Source organism: Schistocerca americana, chromosome 4, assembly GCF_021461395.2.
Source record: "Schistocerca americana isolate TAMUIC-IGC-003095 chromosome 4, iqSchAmer2.1, whole genome shotgun sequence".
Taxonomy (NCBI): Eukaryota; Metazoa; Arthropoda; class Insecta; order Orthoptera; family Acrididae; genus Schistocerca; species Schistocerca americana.
In genome coordinates, this window is record NC_060122.1 from 529,282,421 (window position 1) to 529,308,943 (window position 26,523).

Below are 26,523 nucleotides of genomic sequence, written 5' to 3' on the forward strand. Positions count from 1 at the left end.
TGTCTACTGCACATTTTGATGTATAATTCAGCACCACTCCATCTCTTGCCTGCCATAAACTCAGCTTGGATGAAGCACTTCAATCCGCTTGGTGGTGAACAAACACATTCACTTGCCCCTTCACCATTGTTTCCAGCAGTCTGCATTTTCCTCCTTCAAGCTTCAGTGTTGCATATTTGCTACTCCACAGTGAGCAATACATCACAATATGATAGTAAGACTCTCTGCTGTTGACTACAGGCCATTTCAACCCCACTCAAGTAAGATTCCTCAATTATGAGCACTGTGCCATTTTTGTTGGCCTAAATACCCTATGCAGCAGCAAAAGCTGCATATACAGTGACATATTACTTGTTGCATTTCATAGCAGACAAAAGTATTTCACTTGGAAAGCAATTAAGACCTTTAGGTGAATTCAGAAATTTTAAGAATTGAATTCTCTGAACAAGTTATTTACTTACATTTTAGAGTGTTCAGTTCTTTCTCAAAGGTAGCCAGGTAGCCATAAAGCAAACACTTTGTGGTTGCTGAAGAGTGCACAAGTATGTCAACTCTCATACTGTGAAGGATAATTTAGTATTCCCAAAAAAAAAAAAAAAAAAAAAAATCCTTGCCTTATTATTTTCTGATCATTGTTCAATATAATCTTTGTAACAGTATACCAGCTCTCCTCCCCCTCCCCTTTTTTCCCTCAAAATAAAGACAAATTTTTAAGAGTTGTATTTCTTAAGTGTTTTTCTTATGTTTTATGGTAGTTATCAATGCGTCTTGGTTCCACACACGAGAAGACTGGGATGCACGTGAGCCAAAGGAAGTAGTTAAACTTAACACTCCAGCACAATACGTGGTTTTAATTGAGTTGCAGCCACAATATTACTGTGACAATTTTAAAACTTGCTCTTATATCCTTCAAGATTTACAGGTAAGGACAAAACTAAAATTTTTGCAGTTATTCTGCTTACAATGTAAATGACGAATATTCAGAAATGATTTTATCTGAAAATGACCTCAGAAGGCAAATGTAAAGTATAACTCAATACTCATATTTTGAATCATTGAAAATTTGTGTTACTTAATGAAATATACCCTGTAATAACAATTTTTTGAACAACATTGTTATACCTCTTTAACAGTCAGTTTCCTTTTGCTAACTGTGACATATTCAACACTTTATAGAAAATTTATGTGTGGCAGATGGATAATCTTTAATTTTTAGTAACTTTTGTATGGCATGTAATGTTCATGTTGAGTGGTTCTTAGTTAGCATCTCTGCTTTGTTACAAAGCTATTCAGAATTTTGAGTCATTGGGTCATTGGATAATTCATCTTACAGCATCGGTATTATAGGAAGCTTGTATAGGTTTTTACTTATTTACACAACTCACATGGCACAATGCTGAAAACAAATAAGTGATTACACAACATATACATGTCACGTAAAGACAAGCTAAGCTTTAATTCACTTACTGAAAAAGGCAATATTTTCAGGTATAAGTTGCTATGGTGGAATATACTGATACAGGTCTCTCAAGTTCTTGTCTTTATCACGCAGCATACAAGAAGATGAGACAAAGATCTCATACAAAGATGTGAAAATCCATTATTCCTCCCCCTCACACAATATGTAGGTGCCTCAAATGAATAAACCTTAAAAGTGAAATACTTATAACTCAAAATGTAGTAAATAAAAATTGTAAATGAACCACTGAGTGTGCAAAGAGACATGAGGTAAGGAAGTTCTCAGCAGCAGATGAACTATATGCATGTACAGTGTGTGAGGAGCAATAGTTTCAGAAGGATCAAGAGCATGCTTTGAGATTATAAAACAGTACTGATTTCAGGCAGCCAAGGAAATAGTTAAGACATTTGATAGCAGGTGGAAGCTCACAGACAATGGCTGATAAATGTTACTTAATTAAGCCAGAAATTTGTTCATTGTGAACTGGAACTCATAAACAATGAAACTGCACAGTGAACAGCATATTGTGTATCTTGGAAAGGAGGCAGAAATTAGATTGAGAATGAGAATACTTATGGATTCATAACTAGGAATAAGTGAAGTTCAGAAGTTAGAAGATATAGCTGAGAGATTCAGATAGAATGAGAAGGTCTATGGATCAGAATTGAAATCTTGGAAATGACTGAACGTGTTTAGTAATTAGTTAGGAATGAACGTAGGTTGTTGTTGTTGTTGTTGTCATTGTTGTTGTTGTTGTCGTCAGTCTGAGATTGGTTTTCTGCAGCTCTTCATGCTTGCCCATCTTATGCAAGACTCTTAATCTCTATGTAACTACTGCAACCCACACCCATTTGAACCTGTATACTGTACTCAGATGCTGATCCCTCTGCAGTTCCTTCTTCACACTTCCCTCCATTAATAAAATGACAATTCCTTGATGCGTGAGGATGCGTCAACCAATTATTTATTTAGTCATGGTGTGCAACAAATTTCTTTTTTTTCCCAATGGAGCTCAATATATTTTCATTAATTATTTGATCTACCCATTTAATCTTCACCATCTTCTGTACCACCACATTTCAAAAGTGTGTATTCTCTGCTTATATGAAATGTTTATCATCCAATGTTCACTTCTGTACAAGACTATGCTCCAGACAGGCATCTTCAGAAACCACTTCTTAACATTTAATTCATATTCAGTGTTAACATGTTAACAAATTTGTCTTTTCAGATCTGCTTTTTATTGTCATTGCCAGTCTCTAGTTTGACCATCATCAGTCATTTATCTGCTTAAATAGCAAGCCTTATCTAGTATTTTAGTGCCTCATTTTATTTAATTCAACTACACTTCATTACCCTCATTTTACTTTTTTTGATGTTCATTTTTCAATGTGTTTTCAAGACATTATGTATTCCATTCAACTGTTCTTCCAAATCCTTTACTGTCTCTGACAGATCTTCAACTGTTCTTCCAAATCCTTTACTGTCTCTGACAGATCTACAATATTCCTTCTCCTTAAACTTTAATTCCCTTTCCAAATGTCTCCTTGGTTTTCTAAACAGCTTCCTCAACAGATAACATTCCTGTCTCACTTCCTTTTCAACTACTGGTTCCCTCTGGTACCCTTTGCATCTTATAATTACAATCTGATTTCTGCACAGGTTGTGAATAACTTTTTGCTCTCTATATTTTATCCCTGCTACCTTTGGAGTGTAGTTCATGTCATCAAGTACAAAAGTTGATAACTCATTGCCATTTGATACAGATTTGGCCAGATAGTATCCTGAACACTACAGTGGACTGTTGTTTTTACCACTTGGTGTCTCGAAACAAATCTATAAGATAATAAATGTGTCAATACAGAAAAGTTTCCTTATCCCTATCCAGAACCCAGTCCCACAAATTGTTCCTGTGTTGTTGCTTGGCCCATAGAATCCCCCCAAATGGTGGCCTTACCATCAAATTATCCATCTTCGATTGCAGCCCTTCCTTCTGCAATGACCTCTATCTGTTCAGATTACCCAGTCCTGAACCCTTACCAACATAGTCCTGCAAAACCATGTCAGTGAGGCCCAAACCTCCTTGCATTACCTCATCTCCATCTGTAAAATTCTCCTGCTACGTAATTCCAAATTTCTAGATCCTATATCATATATTGAAACTCTTGCCCTCCAGGAACTAGAGCAGCAGTCACAAGGTCAACTCAAAAAATTCTCCAGCCTGTTCACTTCCTACTCTTGCCTAGCACTACCAGTATCCACCACCTCTACAACATCCTCCGAACTTCCCCCACATTCCCTCATAGCTGACAAACCCTGTCTTGCAGATGTACTTCATTTACCCCACCCTCAAAAGCTTCCTTCCATCACCATACAGAATCCAGAACCTAAACAGACCTGAAACACAGTCATGAACCTTTCTGCCAAAAGCCTTAGCCCTCAGATGTGACAGTCCTTTCCAAAAACCTTACCTTTGGCCCTACTCCCAAATTCAGTCATGCTGGATTTATTAAAGACCGTCCCTCCGTCTCCCAGTACATACAGTGGAAACATTTTTTCGCTACTAACACCACCAATCAGACTCAAATCAAAACCAATCTTGAACACTATGTGATGCAGTTCACTCCTATATCCAACCATGATCCACCCCCAATTCCTCCTAATCATTTTCTGTTAACTTTCCACAATTTCTTTATCTTGAACATAGATACACCATCATTGCCCAAATCAATTACTATACAAGCTAACCTTACATCTGCAGAAATAACCACTATCCATCACCTACAAACTGATCTTGACCTTATTATCCTACCTAACTGACGACGGATTCACACTGTTGTTTTGAACCTAAAGGATTACCTGGCAGAAGGCCACTGCCTGCTTTCAGATTCATCTACCTACAAACCCCGCTACAGTGACCCCATTCCAGAAATCCATCATGCTCCCCAGTCTCTCCTCAACTCCTTAGGCCCATTGCAGAACCTCTCCTCAGAGTCTACCGTATTTACTCGAATCTAAGCCGCACTCGAATCTAAGCCGCACCTGAAAAATGAGACTCAAAATCAAGGAAAAAAAACTTTCCCGAATCTAAGCCGCAGCTGAAATTTGAGACTCGAACTTCAGCAGGAGAGAAAAGTTTTAGGCCGCACCTCTAAATCGAAACAAAGTTGGTCCATTGTAATATGAGACACAATTTAGGCCGAATGAATGACGATACAGTTACAGTAGTTTGGTTCGAGTCGTAAGCTTAGCAGTTAAGCTTCACCAGGTAGCCATTGAGCCATTGCTTGCGTCAGGCGGTCCATCCATATTTATACGGGTACCCTTCCTTTTTCACGTGCTTCGTCTGGTTTGAATCGATTGCTTATTTTTCTTTGATCTGATAAGTGCCGTTTTCTTTGTTATAGATGTTTACGTCACTCTAAGCTGAAAATGCATTACTGTACTGTGTCATGCACTGTTTGTCACATTCTGATAATGAGTGTTTACGGCCTGTCACCGCTCGTGACATGGCTTACTTTTGTGCGCGCTACCACTGCTTACAACTAAAAAAAAAAAGGAGAGAGGAATTGTCTCATTAGCGAAACAATGGCAAGAGACTGCTGTTTGTTGTTACTTACACTGCTGCTTTCTTTGATAATGATCAACAAGAACCAAATAATAGACTGTGTATGATAGAAGATGTTCTGAACGAGAGTTTAGCGAAAACTTTTCTCTGTTGGAAAATCTTTGCTGACGCCTCTTTAGCACATTACATTCTGCACAGAAATTAGAGTCATCTTAGATTTAAAAATCTAGTCAGTTGCCGTGCTTCATTTCTGACTGTATTACTATTAGGCATAAGAATAATATGAATATAAACATGACATGATATGTTTATTCTTCTGCGTTTGCTGTTTTCTCACTAGTTTCGTAGTTTATTAGGCAGACAGGATTTAAATGAGACAGCAGCAAACACAAAAGAATACGTGGCAAAATGTTTATATTCGTATTATTCTTATGGTGAAGAGAATACTGCATGTGATTCACAATTCATAAAAGTTCCTGTCAGCAATCATCTCTTCTCACAGGTAGGAAAAAATTCAGAACGTAAGAGTTGGCCGTATTGACAAACATCCCAAATAGTCTTGCCAGTCGGATTTTCATAGTACATTGAAATGTTGCTATATTCGAAGATGAACAATACGGAATTTGTATTTACTTCGTTGGATAATGTATGAAAATGCAGTGGTCAAAACGCGGGGCGGAGAAAAAAGCTCGTCTTTCACCCTTTTTTTAAATTTATTTACTCACGCAGAGGTTTTGGCGCCAGTATTTATCTTTGTGCCTGCAAAGCATGCCTGTGTAGCGCTACATATATTAGACATTTAGACGGCAGAAGTTAGTTGTGGCGGCACCTACCAACATTTTTCATAACTTCTGCTTACTTTGCACTCGATTCTAAGCCGCAGGCGGTTTTTTGGATTACAAAAACGGAAAAAAACGTGCGGCTTAGACTCGAGTAAAAACGGTATCTCTCTCCTCACCCCTGCCGCTCCCCACACTCTGACCTTCCACATGCTTCCATAAGCCCAACCACCCAAGATACCTCATTCTGGCCTGTTACTGTGCCTCCACTGAGAGAATCTCTGCTCTTGTAGACCAACATTTTCAACCTATTACCTGCAACTTACCACCCTATATGAAGACTACACAGAAAGTAGGGGCTATGTCCAAATCTCATGAGATTGAGTTACTGGTGTCATTATGAAATTCATCAGGTGTACTTTCAGCTGGGTGAACTTAAATGAATGTGGTGGCTATAGTCACTGAATCGTAGTCAGATTAAAATATGGTATACATAGAGAAAACGGGTCAAATCCGTCCAATACATGGGCAGCAAAGGTGAAGTCCAGCAGGTGCAGAGTTCTGAACTGTATTAATTTTTTTGTTTGCTTTTATGGAAGTCTCATTGTTGGCACTGTTAAATGCAATGCCATTGTTGGTCTTTCTTATGTATGGTCGAAGCAAACACAGAGCAGATCTGACATTAGCTTCTTTGCTTTGTGCTGTGGTGGAAGTGAATTTCATGCTGTGCTTTGTGCTAACACAGAGTAACCTTGACAATCACTTTAGCACTTTGTGGTGTCGTAAATAGAATTGAATTTCATGTGAAATCCAACTGAGGTCAGTGCTTCAAGTGGTGATGGAATATCCAGAGTCAAGGTGCAGTGTTAAGTCTAGAAAAAGACAGAGATGTGGTAGACAATCTGAAGTATCTAAAAAGCTAAATACAATGTCACATGAAATAGGAGAGCATTCTAACTGCAAGAAGAATTGTATTTATTTGCTAACTGACGTAGGGAAGTCTGCATTAGTACCTAATTTCAGTTTGCTGAAGGACTGGAATGAGCGAAGTTGTCACCTGATAGGACTGATTTCTGTTGGCAATGCACAATGCCAAATGCCTTGCAGAGATGAGACATTAGCTACTTTGTGTGATTGTATATTTCATTATAAGATCAGAATAATGAGAGACAATGGTGTGACAGAATTGTCTATTTGTCAAAGGGATTTTATATCACTGCATAGTATTTCAAAGAAAAGATTAGAAACTATCAGGAATTCCATAAAAAATGAAGGCATGGTGCCAGTTGATAAATGAGGGAGACATGGAAACCAAGTTCATAAACTGTCAACAAAAACAGAGCAAAAAATTTGCACTCACATCAAGTCATTTAAAGGACTGTCCAGCCATTGCCAGCATAAATAAAACACAGAAACTGTATTTGCCTGAAGAACTCACAATCAAGAAGATGTTTCAAGAGACACTTCTACTTGTTCCACATCATACAAAACTTATTGTAAAATATTTAATGCAAAATTTACTATCTCATTCGGTTTTCCTCGATGTGATACATACAATACTTGTGATAAGTTTTCTGTAACTTTCATAGCTCTAGAGGCACAACTCACACATGCAACAGATGGAAAGGAAAGATCAGATGTTCTACATCTACATCTATATTTATACTCCACAAGCCACCCAACTGTGTGTGGTGGAGGGCACTTTATGTACCACTGTCAGTACCTCCCTTTCCTGTTCCAGACGCGTATGGTTTGCGGGAAGAACGACTGCCGGAAAGCCTCCATGTGCGCTCGAATCTCTCTAATTTTACATTCGCAATCTCCTCAGGAGGTATAAGTATGGGGAAGCAATATATTCGATACCTCATCCAGAAACACACCCTCTCGAAACCTGGACAGCAAGCTACACTGCGATACAGAGCACCTCTCTTGCAGAGTCTGCCACTTGAGTTTGCTAAACATCTCCGTAATGCTATCACACTTACCAAATAACCCTGTGACAAAACACGCTGCTCTTCTTTGGATCTTCTCTATCTCCTCTGTCAACCTGACCTGGTACGGATCCCACACTGATGAGCAATACTCAAGTAATATTAAGTGAGAGAAGATTGAATATGAACTGCACCAACACAAAGCTGATGCATTCTGTCATCATAAAAGAGAATCTCGACAGAGAAGCGGAAAGTTTCCAAACACATAATCAATATGTATGGATTTCCAATGAAATCTTCCATGTCCAAACTTCGGCACCAACATTGTCTATTATAAGTGACAGCTTTCTCTATATGTACTTAACATGCATTGACTCTCAGACAGTAATGCAGTGTTTTATGTTATCCTGAAACTATAGGGAAGAAAGGTTCAAATAAAGTAGTTTCTTTCCTGCATTATTATGTTACTTTGTTTCTGGATTCTGAGGTTAAAAATGTGGAAATCTTCTGTTACTCATGTGGTGGTCAAAACAAAAGCTATACCCTTTTCGGGTTTATCCATCATCTTGTTCATCATACAAAGTGATTTGAATAAATTTGTGTGACATTCCCAGTAAGAGGACATTGATACTTGAAATGTGACAAAGATATGGACCTCACTCTCATTAGATGTAAAATGGAAACTGAGCTCCCAATGGACTGGACAGTCATAATTAAAGATGTGTGTGCAAAACCCACTCCCTTTCAGGTTGTTAAAGTTGATGGCGCAATGATACATGACTGGACTGATTTCTTGCAATGAATCTACCGACCAATATCCATTCCCATTATTAAGAAATTGAAGATAGAACATCACCATCCAGAGCTTATCATACATTGTGACACTTAGAACAGATCTTGGATCACATCAGTTGTTACTGCTCCTGCTGGAAGAATGGAAGTGGAACCAGAACTGGCAGAAGGAGAGTTTTTGTTCCCTTCACCCTGTTACGAAGGCAGGCTGGTAAAGACTTAAGTCACAGTAACTAAATGAAACTAGATCATATCACCATGTGAAATAGCAGGTACTGCTTTATTATAACAAACCTATAGAGATACCATGCTAATAAAAGGTCGCATGTCCAATGTTTCAAGACTGCTACCTATCATCAAGGGAAAGTATCATGATCTGAAAGAACTGAAGGTGTTCTGTGACACGGGGGCCCAAGAGTACTATACAAATATTCCTTCCTGGCAGTGAATTTACAAACATGTTTTGTGTTATTTGTTTGTAATAAGTAAAAAGTGAGAAATGAAGACTTTTGCTTATGAAAACTGTGATTTATGCACTATTAACTATATTCTTATGTGTATGTTGTAACCATTTACTGAATAATTGTTGATCGTTGTATGCTAGGTGATTTCAAGATACAATAGATGAGACATGGGCTTATTAATCATTGTAATTTATATGAGTCCAATGACAATAAAAGCAGAATATTGATAAACAGTAGTGTTCCTAAAACATGATTAGTCATGAACATCCTCTACAATAATGACTAGATTCAAAGATGAATAGATCTTTGTCAAGGGAGTTGCATGGAAGTTTTATAGTTAAGTACCATCCCAATAACACATTACATTCTGACTTTTACAGTATAATTAGTGCATTATACAAAGAAATTAAAAAATAGACATTCAGATAAAAAGACATATAGGGTCCAATTTTTAATAATATATTTTTCCACTTTTAAGGAATCCTAAAGAAAAGGTCAGTGAATGTACTGTATAAATTACAAAAGCATATTTCAATAACCAATGAAACTGTAACATTTTAAACTTTAAAACTGCTCACCTGAAAAATCTATAAAATGGATTTAACCCCTTCTTTCCGTGTGGTCTTCATATAAAAGCTACCTACCATTTCTTCCACTGACTGCCCACTGATCCTGTTACGTTACCACACAAAGCCCTGTTCATCAGTATTAATGCCACCGCCCTTGATACTAACATCCCTAATGCCCATGGCCTTGCTGCTATTGAACACTACCTTTTCTAATGCCCGACAGATCCAAACCTACAACCTCCTTCCTAGTCATGCAGTATTAATGCCACCGCCCTTGATACTAACATCCCTAATGCCCATGGCCTTGCTGCTATTGAACACTACCTTTTCTAATGCCCGACAGATCCAAACCTACAACCTCCTTCCTAGTCATGATGACCAATTATATCCTCACCCACAATTACTTCTCACCACATCTGGGATATGGCTATGGGCACTCGTATCGCACCATCCTGTGCGAACCTATTCATGGGCCACCTACAGAAATCCATCCTAACCACCCAGAACTCCAAAGCCCTCACATGGTTCAGATTCGTTGATGACATCTTCAAAATATTGGTCAAGGGTGAGGACACCTTATACATATTCCTCTAGAACCGCAACACCTTCTACCTCATTCACTTCACGTGGCCCTCCTCAACCCAACAAACCACCTTCCTTGATGTTGACTACCACCTCAAAGATGGCTACATTAGTACCTACCAACCACCAGCAATATCCCCACTTCAACAGATGTCATACATTCTATAGCAATAATTCCCTTCCATACCACCTAGCCACCAGTGGCAGTCCCTCTTGAAATATATCAATGGTTTCACTGAGACATTCACAGACTGTAATTATTCTCCCAGCTTTGTTCAAAACAGATCTCCCATGCCTTATCTCTCCAGTCACCCATTACCTCCCAAGGTCACACCATCTGGCCACAAAAGAGCATTCCCCTCGTGACTCAGTACCACCCGCGGCTCAAGCAACTGAATCATATTCTCCCCAGGCTTTCAGGTACCTCTTGTCATGTTCTGAAATGAGGAATGTCCTACCCAATATCCTTCCCACCCCTCCCACAGTGGTATTCCACCACCCACCAAACCTACACAATATCCTTTTCCTTCTCTTCACAACCCCTGCCCCTAACAACTTGCCTCATGAGTCATATCCCTGTGATAAACCTACATGCAACACCCCTCCCATACATTCTCCCACCACCACCACCTACTTCAGTCCAGTCACAAACACCATCCATGCCATCAAAGGCAGAGCTACCTGTGAAACCAGTCATGTGATCTACAAGCTAAGTTGGATCCACTGCGTTGCATTCTACGTGAGCTTGACAACCAACAATCTGTCTGTCATTATGAATGGCTACTGATAAACTATGGCCAAGAAACAGCTGGACCACCCAGTTCCTGAACATACTGACCAACAAGATGTTCTTCATTTCAACGACTACTTCACAGCCTGTGCCATCTAGATCCTTTCTACCAAAAATAGCTTTTCTGAACTGCACAGGGGGGAATTCTTCCTGCAGTGTATCCTATGTTTCTTTAACCCACTTCTCCTTAACCTTCATTAATCAGTGTCCCTACCCATTTATCTCCTTCTGTGTTGTAACTCCAACACTATACTGCTGTCTATTTCACCAACACACTCAAAATCTTTTCCCTTCTCTCCTTTCGTGCTGTCCGTGTGCCCCCAGTGCACCCTCCATCTAACTGACTGCACCTAGCTGCCCCACTCTGTCCCTACCTCATCCCTGTAAGCTCTGTTGAGTGTTAATTAAGTAAATAAATTAGTGAAATCAAAGTGAACTAAGAAATTAGCACCAGCACTTTATCTTTCTGCACCCCTACCCTGCTATCCCTCTCCCTCCCCACCCCATCCTCCTCCTTAGCCCCACCACCCACTTACTTCTCCCATCATGCGCTGCTGCTCGCAGTCTGGCCTTGGCGTGCAGAGGCTGTTGCCATATTGTGTTGCTCGCCTGGTTTTTTTCTTTGTTGGTAGTCTTCAGTGTTGACGTACTGTATTTTTATACTGGCTCAAAAATGGGGGGTGAAAGTTCAACACTGAATACTGTAAATGATGTAGCTGACAGTTGCACAATTGTGTTTCACAGTTCTTTACTTTCATTGCTTACTAGCCCCCTCCCCCCCCCCCCCCCCCCCCTTGCCGCCCAATATTATATGGCCAGTTCACTATTGGTAAATGTTGATAACCCTCATTAATAGGATGGAGGTGAACATCAGCATACTGCTACAATAATTTGCTGTTGAACATCTGTGAGCAGTAAAAACTTAACAACACAGTTCATAGTTCTTGCAGAATAATACGGTACATATGACACTATTTCTCAAATAAATTGAATAGACATTGTCATTAATTGCTCTAACACATGGCCTATTTGTGTTACACTCATTCCACTGTTAAGTTGATGCATTGTTGTTAATTTACCCAATGCATAATTCTTGTCTGAAAATCAGACAAGGACCCCGACTGTCTCTGAAACAAAAATTAATCCTTAATATAGCCTCACAATAATATTCACTGAAACTATACTTTATTCAATGTTTAAGTTACAGAAATTACTATTAAAACATAACTTATACAATTAACTGAATACATCGAAAAATTCCTTCTTTTTAAAAGTTCCTTCTATCCACAAAGGTTATGCCAGATTATTTGCTTAAATAAGGAAATTAATAGATACAGCTATAAAAACAATTCTTTTGACAAACCTAGTTAGTATTTTGGAATTAATCAAGGGCTGGAATGCTAATGTGTTTTCAAATAGCAGCAAATAAAGACTTTAAGAATCCTAGTAGCTCTTCTTCCAAATGTTTATAATTAGTACAGAATTTATATTTGTTTAGAAGTCAACAATAGAATCTAAGCCACAAAACAATTACTGATTTCACCCTATAACAAAAAATATTAACTAGGAATGGTCAAAATAAATTAGGAAATTAATTCCATGCACAAAACTAAGCATAAAATTAGACCTGGTGCTATATTCCTTAAGACTGAGGGCCAGCCTTTCTCTTTTATGGAAATGCAGACTATATGTATGCACAATAATGGCAATTAGGCAAAAATGAAAATAAAATAAATTTAAGGAGGCCGATGGCAAAAAGGGAGGAAGTAAAGAGATCCCAGCTTACTTCATTACAATGTGTGCATGAGTGGCATTAGCTTTTGTGTGTGTGTGTGTGTGTGTGTGTGTGTGTGTGTGTGTGTCTGTGTGTGTGTGTGTGTGTGTGTGACGTCTTTTGTGATGAAGGACTATTTGGCTGAAAGCTTTGTTTGACAGTCTTTTTGCTGTGCGTATCTGCAACTCAGTATCGCTGCTATATGGTGAATAGAAACTATCCTTTTCATAATATTGTCGTTATTCCATCCTGGATTTTTCTTTGATTAAATGCTTGTATATGTGACAGATGCTGCAACTGAAAATAATTATGTGTTTGATACCAAGCCACCTTCCTTTAACCTGTGACTTAAATATGGTTTCTTAACCAAACCTAGCTGTCTGTGTATTACCATGCATTACAGCACAGAATGACCAGAGGTTGGATGTGTAAGTTAGTTACTCACATGTTCCATTGATCACTTTGCATGATAAAATATAATGGTGTGGAATGTGTCACATAGAGAATATTAACACAACTACTACTTAAATATTGCTGTATACTGATCATTTACAGATGAGTTCACATAATGGAAAATAAGGTTCAGCTTAAATAGCTTAATAACACAAGTGCATAAATTTTTTGCACTAGATAAAATACTAGTTTCTGAATAAAAATTCTCCTGTGGAATAAGAGTTGTCCGAAAAGAACTTTTTCAGCTTACCTTTAAATTTAGTTACTTAGTTCATTGCATGTTCCATAGATCAGCTGAATGACTTTTTTTTTATCAAAATGAGGTGAAACATGTCACTTATCAGGATATGTATACATGTTTAGTGTTAACATTAATTAACACATTATTTTAATCATATGCATGCAACTACACTCAGAAATAGGGGTATTTTTCTCTTTTCCTTTGTCTTCTCTCTCTCTCTCTCTCTCTCTCTCTCTCTCTCTCTCTCACACACACACACACACACACACACACACACACACACACACACACACACTCCCTTTCTCTCTCTTTCTCCCTACCTCCCTCCTTCTCCCACCCTCCCTCCCTCCCTGCTTCTCCCTCCCTCCCTCCCACCCTTCATCTCTTTCTCTCTCACTCTCCATAGAATAAAAGTTGTTTTCCGAGTGAAGTGATTTAGGTTAAATTTAAAACTTGCTTTGCTGCCTGTCAGAAATTTTATGTTATTAGGCAAATGATCAAAAATTTTTGTTGCTGCATATGGAACTCCTTTCTGAGCCTCTGACAGCTTTAATAATGGGCAATAAAGGTCATTTTTTCCCCTAGTGTTCTAGGTATGGACATCAATATTCTTCTCAAATTGTAGTAAATTATTTATGATGAATTTCATTAGTGGTGCAGTTAAAATGCCTAACTCCTTGAAGAGGTGCCCACATGAAGGCTGTGGGTAAACACCACATTTTATTCTTACCGCTCGCTTTTGTGCAATCAGTACTTTCTTTCAAAGTGATGAGTTACCACAGAAAATTATTTCACATGGCATTATCAACTGTAAATATCCAAAATGTGTCAGGAGATTGATTCAGTTGTTTGATTAGCAATTATACAGAGAGCTGAACTTAATTGTTTGAGAAGTTCAGTAAGATGCTTCTTCCAGTTCAAATTTTCATCAGTATGTACACCCAAAATTTTGGAACATTCTACACTATTTACTGACTTCATATTCTGCAGGAATTGTTGGCATGACTATTTGTTGTGCAGTACCAAATATAATGTTTTTTCTCAAAATTAAGTAAGAGTAAAGTTTTTAATAACCACTTAATAATTCTTTGAAAAAGTTCATCAACAATCTCTTTTGTTGCTTTCTCTCTAATGCTATTTATTACAACACCAGTATTATTTCCAAAAAGTACCAGTCCTGGTTTGTGAATGTTAAGTAGAATGTCATTCACATATGTAAGTAATAGAAGTAGATCCAAAATTATTCTGTGGGACTCCCTTTGTGATTTCTCCCCAGTCACTGAAATATTCTAACTTTCCACCATTGTTGGAATTATTCAGCACACCTTTTTACATTCTGTTCATTAAATGCGATTCAAAGCAGTCATGTGTAAGGCCATCAGTTTCATAAAACTTAGGTTTTTATAAGACTGTAACATGATCTACACAATCAAATGTCTTGAAAAGGTCACTGAAAATACCAACTGGCAGTACAAGGATTGTTTAATAAATCTGGTAAAAAAATCATAACAAATGTTTGTTTCATAAACAACTCACTTTACTTCTTCCCATAGTCTTGTGGCGCCAATGAGGTCGACACCAGCATCGATATGTGTTCGTCTTTGGGCTCTGAGCATTGACTTTGGACTCTGAGCATTGTCTTTGGGCTGTCCTGCCATGTTCAGTTCTTTGTGAGCCTTGCATGTGTTTAGGTGAATAAATGAACTACTGCTAAATGGGTGTTGTTTGGTGTAACCAACCTGAACTTCTCCCTCACTGGTGACCCCGAGCTGTAACGTCTTCTGTTTTCACTGTTTTACTGTGTCCACGACCTCCATGTTGGTTATTTTCACGTGTATTTGAACAATTACTTCAGCCCAGCACCTAACGCTGGATTTTGTGATCGACATGCATCATGTTGCGGGCAATGTACACCCACCAGGACTGCAACACGATGCCTCTCACTCGACGATTCCGCCGATTTCACCGGACGTTTTCAAGCCTGCAACAATAAGTGAGGTTAGGAGTGTGCATGACTCCGACTATCAAAAGCCTTTGTTCCCGCCACATGTGCCCTCCCTCATCGACTGTGCAGTTACCTCTTATGGCTCTCTGTGCAGTGTGGGACCAATGCCGATTTCTGCAAATGCTTTGTCGGACAACCTACTACCACCAGGACAATGATTTTCCACGCCGCAATCCGTGCAGTACCACACGGATACCTGCCACATGGCTGGAACTACTTCGTCCACAGACCTTTCTCCTCAGCATCCGACCACGCCCGCGCCTGCCTCGGTTCAGCATCAGCCTTCCTACTTTGATACCTCAGCCTGTAACAGGAACAATAACTAGGTATCTGTGCCTGACCTCCACCTCTGTTCCACTGCTACGTCTCAGTGTTTTGTGCCACGACATTCACCTTATCCGCACGCCGTTTTGAGTGGAGTGACTATGAACAGTGAACATTCACACATTCCATCCCATGTTTGACATTCTTTCTCACACTGTGCTTCTGGAGAGCCCACACCTCAGCAACCTCCCTGCAACACAGGTGTCCCTGGCTCTGATCATAAGTCGAACTTTCCGTGGACTAACACGCGTTCTCAAACTTTGAACTTTTTTCACCTGTCGCCCCCGCACCGGCTCCAGTCGAGCTTCCGCTACCGTTCTCAGCACATCTTGGTGCCTCATCCGCATCGGCTTTCTGCGACACGTCAAATCCAAACACACCCGCAATGGGTTGAGCTTCCGCAACCACAATCGACACATTACAGTGTCTCACTCGCGTCGGCCTTCCGCGTCGCAACGGATCACACTCAACCACAACGTGTCACCTTCAAGCTGCCACCTGAGCAGCTGTCATTGCCACATCCCCTGGAGGCACACTCTCCTGGAATACTACAGCAACAACAGCTCAATTCAGGCAGTGCCATGACGAACTCAACTCAACCCGTTCTTCCGAACATTCTACAGTGCTTACCGCCACTGCCGCTGTTTAATCCCGTCAGAGCAACAACCTGGTTCAAAATTGTGGACAAAGTGTTCGACCATTACAAACTCGACGAGTCAACCAGGTTTCTGTGCCTCATCACCCACCTGCATGACCAGGAGGACTTGATTGCTGACCTGGTCGACGCCCCGGACTCTTCTACCCAGTAAACTCTAGCCAAAAAGACAGTTCTACGTCGGCTTGCACGCTCAATTGAGGCAGCAATACAGCAAGTGCTCCATGTTGAGCAACTAGGCAACGATAAACCTCCCCAGCTCTGGAGACGGCTATGTGCCCTGGTCAGCGCTGATCTATTCTCTGACACTGCTCTCCTAGCCATCTGGTCAGATAAACTATCCTCACATCCGCTTTGCTCTGGCTCAAAGGTCTCCTGAACCCGTCGAGCAAAGAATGACAATTGCTGACAAGCTACACGATGCATCACTGCTCTATTTCGCCAGCCACTGCCTACCTGACAAGTCTCAGGGTCAGGCTCATCGCCCTGCCGCCGGACGCGGCCGGGGCTGTACTGTGCCGACTGTTCCGCCCGTTCCAGGAAGCAGTTAACAAGCAACTGGGACATCACCGGCTCCACCCATGGTCATGCCCCCTCCTGCAACCGAACCTGTGCTATGGCCACCGAACCTCGGCCACCGCCACTGGCAACGAACTTTCTGCAGGAAATCCAACCGCACTACCCGTACTGTTACTTCCACACATGGTTTGGTGAGGCGGCACGGAACTGCAGACCACCCTGTTACTTCCCAAATGCCAGCCACAGGTAGGTCCGGGTGCCGCCTCATGCGTACAACATGGCAGGCACCCCCCAGTGCTGCATTCTGTCCGGGAACGACCGGATAATTGTGGATGACTTTACATTAAAGACATTTCGTTGGGATACCTTTTCCTAGTGGACACTGGCGCCGATGTTTCGCTACTGCCTACGTCGTTAGCATCGTCAAACTTCTGCCCTCATCATACTTCACTGCAAGCCATGAATTCAACTAAACTACAATGCTCGGGTTCAACTTCCCACATCGTCTCACTCTCCGCAAACTGAACTCGAGTGGACCTTTTTAGTGTGCAAAATTGATGAACCTATACTAAGCATTGACTTCTTGCGATACCACAAGCTTTCACCAGACCTAGTGCAAAACACTGTGTTTCATCATCTGTCCAAGACTCACTTCACCTGTGCTCCATCAAGCAAACCCACCCATGACACATCGGTCCGGGCTCATCTCATCCGTACATGCTCGTCTCTGTCAACAACATTACAAGAAACCACGCGCAAGTGCCTTGTCGAGCTTGAACACGTCACTCACCTATGCAAGGAAAACTTCGAGCTCTCCCTCTGGCTCAACGAAACACAGCTACAGCTCTCCAATGCAGCAAAGAAATTACAGACACTCTGGCAAGGACAAAGCAAGGTCAGTAAGTGCAACGAATCTGCTTGCAGTCCCAGCAATCAAGCCTCCATGTGTTTACCTCCTGCTACCTGTCATAACTGTGCTATCAAGACTGCCGTAACATGTAGTGACAGTTCTGCAGGGCCACACCCTTCTAACACAGCAGCGTTTGACACTCGGCTGGATGCAAGTGCCCATGCGTGACGAGCATCATGTGTTTTCGAACTGACGGCTGCTACCCTGCCCATCGCGGACAGCATCTCAAACTATGTAACTTTGGCTCCTGCGTGCCGCCGTGCAACCACCACTGATCACACAAACAGTGCACTCGCACCAAGCGTTTCTTTCGCCCGTGACCGTGCTGCCAAAGGCTGCGCCCTTGGACAATGGACTCACTAACAGCTCACGAACTCTGCCGAGCTCACCCGACCATGGTGCCACTGCTTGGGCCGGTGGCCATCTTGTCGCGTTGACTCCTTGTACACTTTGCCGCCTCAGCTCCCGTCGGATCCGCCGAGTGGCTCCGAACACCATGACCACGCCTCACCTGCCCTGCCCACCACACATTGTAAACAAACCACTTCCCGTGCTGCTGGCAACATTCTGACGTCACCAATGGCATCGTTCACAAGCTTCGCCTCACGCCAAGTCCCCCAATCTCCAGTAAACCACATCAATTTTGTCCCGAGCGCCTCTCCGACCTTAAAAATCAGACTTCTGAACTACTAAGTTTGGGCGTCATTGAATCCTCTGACAGTAGCTTGTCTATGCCCATACATATGACACCCAAGAAAGACGCGTCCTGGCACATGTGCGGAGACCACTGTCGACTAAATGCACAAACAGTCATGGACACTTACCCCATACCCAACATTGCCAACTTTACCAGTTCCCTCGCAGGTGCGACCACATTCTCTGTCATTGAATGCTAACAGGCCAACCACTAGATCCCCATGGCACGTGAAGACATCGAGAAGACAGCAATCACCACCCTGATCGGATTATTTCAGTTTCGATTCATGCCCTTCAGTCTGAAAAATGCAACCCACACCTGGCAGCGCTTCATCAACGAACTGCTATTCGACCTAAAATTCTGCTTTGCATATCTTGATGACATTCTTGTGTTTAGCTCCTCCATTGAGGACAACATTCGACATGTGCAAACTGTTATGAACACTCTCGTGGCAGCGGGCATCGAGACCAACCAGGACAAATTGCAGCTACATCAACCTGCTGTCACTTTTCTTGGTTTTCGGGTCTCTGCCACCGGCATTTCATCGCCCCCTGAGAAAGTACAAACAATACTAAACGTACCCAGACCATTGTCATTCAAAGAGCTCCAGTGCTTTCCGGGGGTGGTCAATTATTATCATCGACATGTACCTCAGGCTGCGGAGGTTCAGGCTCCACTGACGGATGCCTTGGCAGGCACCAACACTTCTGGGTCTTGGCCCGTTCCATGGACCCCTGCTATGACCGACTCTTTCACTATCTTCAAAAATCTTCTTGCTGAGGCCTGCACCATCGCGCATCCTCTTCCCAATTTGCAGCTTTTCATCACCACAAACATGAGCGATAGTGTCATCGGCGCTGTCCTTAGCCAGTCAATCGATGGTGAAACTTCACCTCTGCAGTTTTTCCTCATGCAAGCTTACCAATGCACAACGGAAATATTCCATGTTTGACAGGGAGTTGCTCGTGATGTATGAAGCGATCAAGGATTTTAAGACTGGCGTTGAGGGATGTCCTTTCTGTGTTTTAACGGACCACAAACCCCTGGCTGCAGCACTTCAAACCCGCCAGCTGACCCGCCTCCTCGCTGCTTCAGATACATGGACTTCATATCTCAGTTCACCACTGATGTCAGACACATAAAGGGTGCTGACAATATAGTTGCTGATTTCCTTTCACAATTCGACACCGTCCATTTGTTGTTAGACCTCTCTGAACTGCCTAACCTCCAACCCACCGACGAGGAAACACAAAACCTAATTTCAGACTCTACTTCTTCACTACACTTCGTCTGCACCACCTTCCCTGGCATATCTGGTATGATCTGGTGCGACGACAGTACGGGCACGTTACGCCCCCTCATCCCAACCACGCTCCGTCGAGCTGTCTTCAACACATTACATAATTTAGCCCACCCCGGTGTTCGTGCGTCCACCTGCCTCATAGCGGAACGCTTTGTGTGGAGAAATGTCAACAAGGATTGCCAGCAATGGACACGCTCCTGCGTCGTGTGCCAATGCTGCAAAGTACACAGGCACACTTCACTCCCCCTTGGCTCCTTTTCGATCCCTCGGCTCCTTTTCGATCCCTCCTGGGCGTTTCCAGCATATTCATATTGACATTGTCAGCCCTCTCTCCCCCTCTAACGGCTTTTGTTATGTTCTCTCGTCTATCGACCAAACAACTCACTGGGTCAAGGCTGTCACCCTCCCCAATATTATGGCAGAAACTGTTGCTCGAGCTTTTGTCGAGTCATGGGTATCGCGTTTCGGTTGCCCAGGTAGCATCACAACTGACCAGGGTAGACAATTTGAGTCAGTCCTGTTCAACGGGATTTGTAACATTTGCTGCATCCGGCTCTCCGGCTCATCCATACCACAGCATATCATCCACAAAGTAACGGGGTAGTCGAGCACTGGCACCACACACTCAAGGCGGCTCTTCGATGCCACGATTCTCTATGGACAGAGGGCCTTCCCCTTGTGCTACTCGGCACTCGGTACGATCCATAAGGAAGACCTCAAAGGCACAAAAACTGAGTTCGTATACGGCCAGAACATTGTTCTCCCTGGCAAACTTGTGAGCCCTTCCATTTCTCTCCCTCAGTCTACCTTACCTTCCTTCACTGACCGCGTCAAATGCCACTTCATCAACCTCCATATCCCTCCGCCTGCCAGCCATTCCCGCCCTAAGATTCACATCCTGAAATCTCTGAACAATTGTGAGTATGTCATGCTCCGAGATGACACTGTCTGTGCTCCCCTCCAACCTCCATATACCGGCCCGTACCGAGTTCTGCGGCGCTCAGCCAACATCTATGACATCCAGAGACAAGATTCAGCTGTTACAGTCTCTCTCAACAGACTTAAGCCTGCTCATGTCGAGCCTTCTTCTATCCCCCTTCAGGGCACGACCACGCCACTCACTGTCATGGCTCACGACGCTCCGACCACTCCCTCCACGTTTGACTTACACACTCGATCGAGTGACTTCAAGCTCCAATCGTCGAGCTCTCCTCTGACCTCGCCCCCTACTCCGGTCTCACGCACTCCATCAAGTGACCACATGCTCCCCACATCAAGCTTACCTATGATCATGCCCATGCTGCCGGGCCCTTCGCTGGTCCATTCAACCTCTCCACCATCGCCTGCCTCGCCCTGTTGAACATGCCCTCACTCGAGGTGTTTGTGCCTGTCCCCCCGGAGATAATTCACAACATCTCAATAATACTGTTTGATTATACACTGTTTGTCGTGTGTTTCTCTTCATCCAGTGCTCATGACACAACCTCCACCATTCCCTGCCACCTGGTGAAATGTGCTTCCCTCCCACCCGATGTCGACCTGGACATGCTTCGTGTGTTCGCCATGCCCACCGGAGACATTGTTGTCATCGGTCCGTTCCACTCACAAACCAGTGGCCTACCTGTTGCCACACAACCAGCACGCCCAGTACAACACCCGCCTCGCTTCAACGACTTCCAGGTTCAGTGGCTGAACCTTCCTTCACGACATCTACCCACACAACTTCCCGACAATGCTGTCGAGCTGACCATGGTCTGGCTCCCACGGACCACCCCTGCCAACACCTTAGTCACCCCCCCCCCTCCAGCCTCTCAAGAGTACTCCATACTGCGGGGGTGGTCTATGTGGCGCCGATGAGGTCGACACCAGCATCAATATGCGTTCTTCTATGGACTCGGAGCATCATCTTTGGACCCTGATTATTGTCTTCAGGTTGTTCCATCATGTTCAGTTCTTTGTGAGCCTTGCATGTGTTTAGGAGAATAAATGAACTACTGCTAAATGGGTGTTGTTTTGTGTAACCAGCCCGAACTTCTCCCTCAGTCTCCTTTGAGGTATATAAAGGTGGTCCACCAATCTGTCAGTTTTTTCATCTCGTCACAAAAATAGGTTCTGTCAAACTCTACAATATACACATTGACTGCAACTATAACCTCCTCATTTGATAAAAATTTCTTCCCAGCATGCCAAAGTTTGAAGTTAGGGAACAGAAGACGTCATTTGAGGCTAAGTTTGGTGAAAAGGTTGAATGAGGAACCAATTCAGAGCTCAGTTCATGTACTTATGCCATAGTTATTGCTGATGTGTGGGATAGTGCATTATCCTGGTGAAAGACCACTTCTCTGCATGTGTGTCTTGGTCTTTTTTCAGCCAACTCAAGTTTCAAACATATCAACAATGAAGCATAATAGGGTCCAGTCATGGTTCTGCCTTTTTCCAAATCATCTATGTACACTATTCCTTGAGAATCCCAAAGGACAGTGGCCATCACCTTACCATCCAACAAAATGGTCTTTGCTGTCTTCAATGAACTCTCACCTGTCTTTGTCCATATTTTGACAGCCATTCTGATTTTGGTATGTAAAGATGGATCCAGGTTTTATCAACAGTCACAAATCAGTGCAAAAAGTCTTGCAAACTGCAATTAAACATTGCCAGACATTGTGCTGAAATGTTGTGCATGATGCACTTTTGTTCAACTGTGAGCAATCGCAGACCCACATTGTACACTGCAGGGTATGAATGATTCTCTATGCAGGATATTAAGCAATTGCTCTGTTGAGGTACATACAGTCTCAAAATCTGATGAAATTTTATTTGGCAGTCTTTCATGACCATATCATGGGTTTTGTCAAATATTTTGTTTGTGGTGACCTCAATTGGATGGCTGGGCTGCACTTCATCTTCATTGCTTGTCCAACCACGTCTGAATTCATTAATCCAAAAGTAAATGTAAAGTGAGACTAATCTTGAGTACATTACTCCTCTAAATATTTTGGAAAAAATTTTAGTATGGAAATTGGATGGTAAGTACTTATGTTTTTCTTGACATCTTTCTAATGAACAGGTTCAACAGATGCCTATTTTAATCTGTCTGGGACAATTCCCTGTGATAATGTCACGTTAAATTTTTTAAGTTACAGCAACTTCTCAGAATTCTGTTTGAAGTTTCATTAACACCATATGAGCATTTTTTTCTTTAGAGTTTTTATAATTATGTTAATCTCAATGAAGAATTTTGGTGCTACTTCTGGTTGCTTAAAGTTTTGTTGACTAATATTTTTAATACAGTCTCTTACTTCTTCGGCTGAACCATTTAATCCTATTTTTGCTGCTACATTTAGAAAGTGACTGTTAAAGGTACTAGCAACTTGTGAATTATCAGGCACAACACTGTCATTTAGTTTAATTGTTATAGTATCATGTACATCAACTGACTGTCTCATGCCCCATTTGAAAATATCCTTTACAGTTTTAATCTTATTATCTGCAGTATTTATTTCCATCAGGAAGTGCTTACTGCTAAATGTTTTAATGGCTTTTCATAAAGTACTACAGTACTTTCTGTGGTAAACAAGTAATGTCAAATCTTGACTTATTCTGGGCTTTATATAAATTTCCCTCTTCCTCTTACATGAGATTTTAATTTGCTTCATGATCCATGGCTTATTCCTTTTTTAATGTATTTTCTAGATAACCTTTTAGGAAATCTGCTTTCTAGTATTGACACAAATTCACTATGGAATAAACTGAATTTGAAGATATCTTCTCTTTCTATATATACCTCATCCCATACCACCGCTTTTCACTTACTTTTAAAACACTGTATACTGTTCTCATTAATAAGCTCACTGCTTGGTATGAATCTGCCTCAGGGCTGTAAGGTGCTATACTGTTTATTTCAATTACTTGTGCATCATGATCAGACAGTTCATTAATACTTTGATACACATTAATTATTTCAGCCTAAGCACTGTCTCTCTCTGTCAGGCATCTAATATCACTGGGTAAGTGATCAAAGATTTTGATAGTAGCATTATTCACATTTTTCTAAGTGAAAGTCAATTATAATGGAAAGTAGTGAAGATCATTTGTTCTTCAAGTATTGTAATTACAGATCTCATTATTCCTTCTGAACACTAATGTGTGATGCCAGTACTATGCACTGTTGTAAATGAAAGAATTTCTGCTGGCTCCACATTTCAATATGGCCTCAGAGATATGTTCAAGTTTAAAGCCATATCACATGCTGTGAAAATGTTGTATGCTGTTATATGCCTCGTGTCCCCTATGGTTCACAGAGTTGGACGCTAACTGAAAGGAAGATGCAAACATTTCTAACATTTTAAAGAAAGGCAAGGCCAGTAAGAGATGAAGATATTTGAAGAACAAGAAAGAATAATGAAATTTATCAGATCATGAACCAGCCCAAGAATTTACTGTGCCAAAGAGCAGATGATTCAAATGAAAAGGTAATATAATCTGTATGACAGGGACCCACCTTTCCAAGGAAAATTTCATTACCCATGTTACGACAAAAATACCTTTCAGTAGGCAAAGAAACTAAGATGAAGATATTGTGAAGAAGCATGTGGAAGCTTTGAATAGAGTCATTTGGGTGGAAACAGCAATGGATAGAAAGCAGTGTACACTGACTCTTGATCAGCCCATGGTCCATAGGGATGGTGACTGCATAAGTAAGTAAGTAAATAATATAAGACATAAAAAGTCTTGTATTATGAAATGAATCAAAATATATCAAATTGTTGATATGGTTCAGACAAACAGAGATGTAGAATTTGTTGCACATCGCAAGAAGTACTGTGCTGTCTTGAGGAAAGTGATTAATTAATTTCAAAAAATCTGTGGATAATGTCTGAAATAAATAATTCAAACAATACAATTAAATCTATATGCACAATAATTAGAAGAGAAATCAGGAAACCAGTTAAGGAATGTGAGGACTCTGCTATTAAAGGAAAAAGCCAAATAATAAATTATGACAGTCAGGTAGCCAATATATTTTATAATTGGTTCCTTGAAGTGGTTCCACAGGTGAAGCAATAGAGAACTTGCAAAAAATAATGTCTCTTTCAACATAGACAAATGACAACCAGTCCACACTGTGCCTTAGAAATTAAGAATATAATTAATTCCTTCAAAACCAAAATCTCATGGAGTTGAGAATATATCAGATAAAGACCTAAAGTCTTTTCGTCACATACATGCAACATGTTCAGTAACTTATCAAACATGTCAGTATCACAGTGTATATTTCCAGACAGACTGAAGTATGCTATTGTCACACCCTGTTACAAGAAAGGTAATAAGACAGATATTAATAATTAATAGCCAGTCCCACTTCTTATTTCCTTTTTGAAAGCACTGGAAATAATGTGTTCAAGAAGAATAACATACTTCTCATAAAATAAGTTATGTAAAGTCATTTGGGACTTCAAAAATATCTCTCCACATAATATGCTACTTTTTGATTCACAAATCAAATTATAGAAAATTTTAATGAAAAATTATTACCAACTTTTCTTTTCTTTTTAATTCGGCAGTTCACAATATTCTTCTAGAGAAGTTTGTACATTATGGTAGTAGGTATACTGATGGTACCTGCTTTTCATCCTATTTAACTAAAAGTATGCAGTGTGTCACATTAAGGGAGTGTGCACAGTGAAACAATATCTTCAGAATGTAGAATAATCAGTACAGGTGTGGCACATAAATCATTATTGGGTACACTATTGTTCCTGTGCTGTGTAAAATGGCTTCAATTGTATAGCCAAAAAGCAGAAAGAATCATCTTTGATAATGAAGCTTTGTCATCAAGCCTAATGAAGTAATTTCAACACCTGAAAATGTAAATACTATTTTCTTGAAAATTTACAACTGGATCTCTGAAGACAGAGTGTTGTTGACTTTATATAAGAACACAATATATGCTGTTCAATACTGCATAAGGATTGACCACATCATTAAAAATAGTACATGCAAGTAAATCAATAAAGGAAATAGAAATTTCTAAATTCTTAGTGTTTATATTGATACGAACCTGAACTGGAAGAGACATGTTACAGATCTTCTTCAGTGTCTAAGTTCTGAAAATTTTGAATCACAGATAAGATTACATTTTGAAGACAAAAATGTCAAAAATTTAGCTTAATTTTCTTATTTTCATTCACTAATCGTCTATAGCCTCATTTTCTGGAGCTAACTCATCACTGTGGAAAAAAAGCTTTTTTTGTGTAAAAATGGGTGATAAAGGTGACATCTACATCATTTATATCTTCAAATACATTTACACATATACTTTACAAGTCACTTTATGGTATTGGCAGAGTTTAGTTTGCATCACTTCCCCTTTTTCTCTTCCAGTCTCAAATGGTTCGTGGAAGAACAATTGCTGCTAAACGTCCATGTGGGCTTGAATCTCTCTAATTTTATTGTTATGGTCTTTTTGAAAGACATTTGTTGGAGGAAGCAATATATTGGTTGACTCTTTTAGTAACATACATTCTTAGAACTTAAACAGTAGACCACACCATGATGCCGAATGCACCTCTTACAATATCTGCCACTTTAATTGGCTGAGTGTCTCCATAATGCTTTTGCCCTTAATAAATGATCTTGAAGCAAAATATTCTGGTGTTTTTTGGATCTTATGTATTTTCTCTATTAATCCTGTCTGGTATGGATTCC